This window comes from Taeniopygia guttata, chromosome 3 (genome assembly GCF_048771995.1).
Source record: "Taeniopygia guttata chromosome 3, bTaeGut7.mat, whole genome shotgun sequence".
NCBI classification, from domain to species: domain Eukaryota; kingdom Metazoa; phylum Chordata; class Aves; order Passeriformes; family Estrildidae; genus Taeniopygia; species Taeniopygia guttata.
The window spans coordinates 60149222-60155773 of record NC_133027.1 but is presented as its reverse complement, the minus strand read 5'-3'; the positions used below and the strand labels follow the sequence as shown (position 1 = coordinate 60155773).

The following is a 6552-nucleotide window of genomic DNA, read 5'->3' as shown; positions in this document are numbered from 1 at the left end:
TCAAAATGTCTCTGTTGACTCTTTCTGTGAGGGGAACAGCCTGTTTCACAGCCTGCACACAGTGACCTGTTTTTACCAAAGCTGCACAAGATTTCTGATGTCCTTGCCAGGCCGTAGCATGCTCACCTACAGTGACCAGAAGCTTGTGATATACAGGACACTCTTGTGAAGCACAGCAATGCTTGACTCAATAGCATGTACCCTGTCCCATACTGGTCCCTCTCTCTTACTGCTTCTTGTAATCATACCCATATACCATGTTCATAAACTACCAGCTAATCAAGTGGATATGTACCTTAAAATTTTGAGGGATATATTTTTATGGCTTTTATTGCTTGGTGTACAGATAATTGAAACTGACCTGTTTAGACTGTGACTAAACCACTAAAAATCTTTACCTATTGGAAAACAACAACAAAACCAAAAGTGTGCTTGTTCCAAAGTTATTCTCCAATAGAAATTATTTGCCATGGCAACATGTAGGCAATGTAGTTTAAGAGATATTTTTATATAACCTCCAGATTCATTGAATCCCTTAAGTCAAGAATTTTAACCAGAGCTGGAGATTAACATAGTTATGTGATTTTGTAAACTTTTATCTCCATAGGATGGCAGTTACACAAAATGAAACAACTTTTTTCAAAATTACAGTTTTGCAATGCTATTTATTAAGTCCAATGTAAGGAAAAGATGCTGCACTGGAATGAATTCTTGTTTATGTAAAAAGCCACAAAGCTTCAGCCAGGTTGTTTATTGTACAGCTTAAGGCACAGTTAGGTATTCAGTACTCTTTCACTGTGAGTAAAGAAACCAATGAAAATGATCCCCAACACATGGGGATGTTTTTGAGGTTTTGTTTCTTTGTTTTTAATTTTGCTCTTGAGAGACTGACACTGTAGTACACAACAGAAAATTTAAGTTCAGTGGTATCCAAGCATGTGGAGCTTTTCTAATTGTGAAAAATGCAATATGAACTATCTGTCCACGGTTTTGAATAATTTTTATTAAGAATTCTCAATGCAATTGTTTCAGACAGCCACAGATAGCTGAAACTGTATTGCAAAAGCATTTTGGTATACATTCTTCCTCACTTTGTCCTTAATTACATGTTATCTGGTCAGTGTGAACAGGTGGTGGCTGGAGGTTTGATAAGGACTTTTTGCTCATCCAAGACTGGATGGTTTCTTCAGCACTACTGCCCAAAGTGATAGGAGGAAATGATGGGAGGAAACAAAGAGCTGGTTTGTATCAGAAAACACATCAGACAATGCTATCTTTCTATACACAATGGTTAAACACATTCACTGAATTTTATTGCTTTTGAAATGCTGAAGAAACTCAAAGAACATATTTTCTAGATTGAATTTAAATCCTTGAAATAAGATTGAATGTTTTAATAAAAGCTTCTTCATCTATATATCAATTTACCAGTTTAACTGATCCTAATTTCATCATCCTTGGAAGATGATGGCTGAGTAATTAAGGTGTGGTCTCAGATTATTAATTTCACTACAGCAACTTTCACAGAATATCCCAGGTAACTGAATATCACACAATATGCTGAGTTGGAAGGTACTCACAAGGATCATTAACTCCTGAGAAAGTCTGGGTCACTATTTAACATATCACATAAAATTGCTGAATACATAATGTATTACCTTTATTTTTAATAGAACTTCCAACATCAATAGAGGTAATGACAAGTGTATGTGTGTGCTGAACAAAAGTACTGGTGGTGTTAAGTCTCTTCTCTACCCTGTGTATCATATGTGTAACTGCTGTTCAGGCTAACAGGAATGGTATCCAAATACCTCCTGTTAGTTTCAACAATACATTTTTCTTAGAAGCCAGGTTTTTATAACTGGCTACCTGGATAGGTTTTTATACCTATCCTTTTCATAGGATCCAATGGAAGTCTGTATTTTCAGCAGTAGCGTCACAAGCAGCAAATTTTAGGCTGTATGCCTTTATGTACTTTTGTAGATAATGATTTCCAGTGTTCAGAAGAGCTTACAAATTGGGAATTAAAGAATGGCAAACTTGGTCATGTTTTAAACTCCTAGTGTGTTTGCAAATATTTGCATTATTTTCAGAAAGCTATTGTTCCCCCTCATAGAGAAGTCAAAAATCACAAAACCTATCTTTCCTTCTTAGTACATGTAAAATGGCATAAAACCTTGACTTGTGACTCTAGGAGCTCAGAAAATGAGTTAGATATTTATGTCTGTACAAACTAGTCTTAGCATTGCTTTTACAGTCTGAATAAAACTTCCACTCAATCCTCTAAGATCCTTTTAACATCTTGTGATACACTGGATGCTACAAGTCCATTTTTCATCAGTAATTTAGCTCAGGTATCAGAATGTTCCACTTAATCACAGTAAAGTTTGTTTTTGCTGAATAATGTTACTGCCACATACTCTGTCACAGTTTGCTTCAGTTGATGAAAAATGGCTTGAATCTTACATGTTTGGGTGAGCACAGAAAGAAATTTACTGCTATATCTATAATATATTGAAACAAAAAGCATGAAACTTCTTTTGTCTTGGAGGTTAACATAGCTTAAAACCTATGATGTTTTCTCAGTCTTAAACATGTATTTATGTTCCACTTGATAACCAAAAGAAAATATATTAGCCCATGCTTTTAGCTGTAAACTCACAGCTTTTTGATAAATTGAATAGGTAAAGAGAAATTACAAATGGCTAGCAAAAGTTATCTCATGTGTGTGAAATGGCTAATATATTATTCAAGCCAATATGAGAGAGTTCATTTTCCTCTGTTTAAGTTCTCTGCATTATATGTATTCATGATATCATAGACCATTTGATAGAAAAGGAACTTAGGATTTGCAACTATTTTTCTCTTGTTGCAAGGCATTAATATTACTTTTTGTTTCTGGTAGTTGTTTGCCTAACCTGCTTTTAAAGGTTTGCAGTGCTTATTACTCCACATGACCCATTGCTTCTTTACTCACATATATTCTATCACTAGCACAATTAGAAAGGCTTCTCTTGTGTTTTTCTTTGCTACTTCAGGGTGCATTCACACAGCACAGTGAAAACCTGTGTTCTTCCTGTTTGCAGCAGATATTTGTCTTTATTGGCATTTTGTGTTCACTGAAGGAATCTCCTTCTCTGGCTTAGATTTACCTGCTCCTTGCTTCAGTCATTGTCCCTAAGTCATGTTTAGAAGCTCCAGATCATCCTTGTTGCTCTCTTCTATGCACTCTCCAAGTGGTGAATGCTTTTAAAATGCAGAACATGGTTCTCAAGCTGAGACCTTACCAATATTAAACCAAGTGAAAGGGTATTGCTTCATGAAATTGTAAATTATACTTCTCGGCACTCTGAAACGATATTTATCTTTTTTGCTAGGTCATTATTGATGTGTTTAACTTGTGGTCTGAAATTACCAACAGCCTTTGCCTTTGCAATGTTTGCTTCATTATTTACTTTTCTTTTATTTGTGTTGCTGACTGTACTTGCAAAAATACTTTACTTGTACCTAGCAAATAGCATAGTATTTAGGTTAATTTTTCCACTTTCTTAAGAGAAAATTACTCTCTAATATACCTCTCATGTTTTCAAAAATTATGTCCCATGCTAAATCAGTAAGCATAATATTTATTCTTTAGGATGTTAATGAAAATGTTGCAGATTCTGGATTGAATAGAACACCTGTACAAACAGGTACTGTCTGTACTTCAATTTTGCTAAAGAATTATATATGATCCCTTTTCAACATAACTATGAAACCTGTAGTTATAGAATCTAGTGCATATTATGTTAGGTTGATACTGGAATAATAAGGATTGGGCCAAAGGTATGAAGGGCAAAATATACTAGATTCTTTCTACTTCTTCCACAAAAGCAGTTTTTCTGTTGACAAAAAAATCATCAGGTTTATCTGAAGCAATTTCTTTTTGGCATCTCTCTTGATTTTTAGTCCTTCAGTTTTATTTTGGTTAGTGATAGTCATTCTTGTCCAGTATCTTTCTCTGAGTTTAAGTCAATTCACTGATTTATAGTTCTTATCTCCTGTCTTATTTTTATTTTTATTTTTTTTTTTGCAATTGCAGAGTCCCCATTGTTACCTGCTGTTACCTCACCTTTCTTACATTATGCTGATAGTAACTTTGAACAGCTCTGAGATTTGTTCACTTCTTTAATTTTCCTGATGTGCCTTGCAAACCTGAAACATTTCACTTCCATCTGGAATCTCCTACCTATGTTTATTTACCTTAAGCCAAAAATTCTCTTTAAGGATCTGTCTAAAGTTTATTTTAAAGATTCTGTTTTCCATGACACATTCTTATAGATTTTCCTCTGTGTTAGGTAACCTTTTCTTTAGTATGTATTAACTATCTCTTGATATCCTAAATGCCACCTATGAGATGTGCATCAGTTTGTCCCCTGCCCTTTTTGATTTGTCTCTGTATGCACACAGTATTTATCTGTAAGTTTTATGTAATCTACTCTACTTTCCACATTTTGTACTCTTCCTTGAGTTTGAAATCATGGAAGAGGATCTCTACAAGTACAACCAAAAGTTCTTTCTTCTTGGTATGTCCTCTTCGTAGGAGGATCCTTCAGGTTTTTAATAAAATCCTCAAATTCATATAACCTTGTAGTTGTGGCAAAACTTATGCCTTTCTCATGCATTCTCATTACTCCTACAATTCCTACACTTTGTAATTGAGTGGAGACCTTTTCATGTCATGTATTTCCTCCCTTATTGACCTCCATCTCCTGTGGAGATTAGATGACCTTTTGTGTTACACTGTGTGGATAACCTCGCAAAGCTGCTGCTATGCCAATCAGATAAAATATTCAGAATCTGATCTTTTCTAGTCTTTCCCTCTCATTCACCTTCTATCTATTTTTATATGTCTACACATTTATAAGATCTTTAGCAGATTGGCACATTATCCATTTTATTCTGCCATGATACTTTTACAATTAAACCAAGATCTTTCCTCTACTTTTTATAATCTGTGCTGTCTCAACATGACCATAGTATCTCTGTGAAATGCATCATGCTGGTACAGAATTCAGGCTTATTAGCCTGGTCAATATAATGAAATCTCTGTGATACTCTGGTATGAAATTAATTGCATAACTTTATGCAATACACTTGTCTGAAAGTGAACTTGACTCAGAGTGAACTCTCCTAATTTAGTTGATTGTCTTCTTGTGGCTCAGGCTTGAATTTTAGCCATTTAATTATAGAATCAGCCTGAAGTGTCAATAAGTAAATGGGCAGGATAACAAGCACATGTTTTCTTAATGTCTTAGAAATTTTAAGTAAAACAAAGGTCAGGATTTATTTCCTGGTAAGTGCACAAAGAAGGAGCCTCTTTAAAAAGTCCTTGAACAGAAAAAACCTTTGCTCATTGTGAATCAAAACTAATTAGTTTTATAACTTCCAGTTTGATTAAGAACAATGTAATTTGTTCCCAGGAGCTTCAGTAATAGTTTTTTTCTTTCTCTCTAAGCCCAACAATGTTAATGTTGCACCGATTGTTTCTTAATTTTACTCTCATCTTTACGACACTGACTAATCATCCAAACTCTATCTGCTACTGTGCCAGAGCCTCCTGGGTAATAACAGTGCCAGTGCTTGATAAGTGACTGCCAGATAAAGCTCATGTTGGTTCAGGAGAATCTGTGCCAACTGTAACACAAAAAGTAATGAGTAAAGAGAGAAAAATTATATAAAAAATATGTTAAATTTTTAGTTATTTAAACTGTGCATGTTCACGTAAATAAAATGTTTCAAGAGGCAATGCATACTAATTTTATTTGTAATTAAGTGAGACAGGAATTAAAAGAATGCTATTTTTCTATATATCAAGAGACCTTTAGTGATTAAGCCATTTCTACATATAGCAAGTTTTCTATTTATAAGAGATGTGTTGGTAATAAAAACTACTTTCTGACTGGAAGAAAATATATCTAATTTAAAAAAGAAGACAAAGGCAATAAATAAAGATGTGGAGATGTAATTGCAGTGTCTAAATGCTCTTTTTTAAGAGTGTCATGGTTAATCAGAAAGAACTGTTGCTCAGTGAGAAGATTAGAGTCTGTTCTAAAAAAACTTTTCTTTGGAGGGAGGAGGGATATGAAGGGGGCAGTGAATTGCATTCTGTACATGGACAGAAAGAAGATAACTTAATTCACAGGATCTTATGAATCCCTTCTTTTGACAGCTTTGCATAGAGTTAATGAAGCTTTTTAATTCAGTATATATGCCTTTGTTAGAGAAGATGCATGCACTGAAGGCACATTGATCATCCTGTGCATAAAGGTCACTCAGTTTAGGACATTTGTACATGTACATCAGGACATGACTTCTGTTTTGACAGACTTGAGAATAGGTAGCAAAAGGAAGGAATGGAGAATGACAGCTATGAAAGAAAAAGTTATTTTTGAAAGGTTTACTTTAGACTTTTACTTTACTCTTCAAACACGGGGGTTAATCATTGTCCTTTTAATAGCTGCTCTTCAGTCCTATAAGTAAAGAAGAGGAAGAGAGAAGGAATTTTCTGCT

At 34.4% G+C, this 6552-nt stretch overlaps 1 long non-coding RNA gene across 2 annotated transcripts in view; it reads left to right on the top strand.

The window, feature by feature from the left end:
- LOC115494348 (uncharacterized) overlaps positions 1-6552 on the top strand; it is a 178847-nt gene that overhangs the window by 90651 nt on the left and 81644 nt on the right. The gene's annotated exons all lie outside the window — the stretch shown is intronic.